We start from the raw sequence: 909 nt of genomic DNA, 5'->3' as shown, positions 1-909 counted from the left end.
ATTTTTTTTTAATCTATATATAAAGGATAGACACACATACAGCACGTACACAGATACAGTGTATCTGTGGCATTAAATTTTCATGGGAAAACATTGTGGTACTGGCATAAAGTCCTTATCACTAAGCAAAACTTACTTACGTGACAATACCTAACTTCAAGAAAGACTAAGAAATGTGTCCAGCTAAAAATTTTGGAGAACAGATACTGAGAGTATACTAATCTTCTGTACTGTTAAATGAAAACAGCAGGATACAAAAGGATCTGTACACTAAATAGTAATGATACAATGGCGAATTCAGGCAACATCATCACTCGGTGGTCCAAATTAACATCACACAAAAATTAGCATCATGCATGAAGGATGTAAGGTCTTTGAGTGGCACAAATGGCCTACACTTGTCTACCAAACTAAAGGTTGGCAGTTCAAAACCACCCAGTGGCACTGCAGAAGAAAGGCCTGGTAATCTGCTTCCATAGAAGATTATAGCCAAGAAAACCCTATGGAGCAGTTCTAATTGATAATACGTAGATAGGCTCACTGTGAGTTGGAATTGAACTGATGACAACTGACGGTTTAGTTTTTAGACTTAATATGTGTTAATACTTTGATATGGATTTTCCATGGGTCGTGCAAACAGTTAACACATTCAGCTAATTTTGTTTTCAGAAGTTTAATTATGATGTGTCCTGACATGAATTTCTTTCTCTTTTTTTTAATACATTTTATTGAAATACAATATATGTACAGTGAAATACACAAAACTGAAGTGACATGGGTCAATGCATTTTTTTTTCTGCAGTGTTGCCTCCCCTCCCCTCCCACCCATGGCAACCAAAAAAGAAAGTTTCCCTCCATTTATAAACCTTTCCTAGACCCTCCACAACAACGAACTAATACTATATTTGT

The 909-nt window shown here is 36.0% G+C and overlaps 1 pseudogene; it reads left to right on the top strand.

Moving 5' to 3' along the window:
• Positions 1-288: 288 nt before the first annotated feature.
• The window catches only part of LOC103203304, an 11,909-nt pseudogene continuing 11,288 nt past the window's right edge, over positions 289-909 (top strand).

Source organism: Orycteropus afer, unplaced genomic scaffold (genome assembly GCF_000298275.1).
Source record: "Orycteropus afer afer isolate SDZICR_OR568_19922 unplaced genomic scaffold, OryAfe1.0 scaffold00210, whole genome shotgun sequence".
NCBI classification, from domain to species: domain Eukaryota; kingdom Metazoa; phylum Chordata; class Mammalia; order Tubulidentata; family Orycteropodidae; genus Orycteropus; species Orycteropus afer.
The sequence above is the reverse complement of the archived record's forward strand: the minus strand, read 5'-3'. Positions and strand labels throughout refer to the sequence as shown.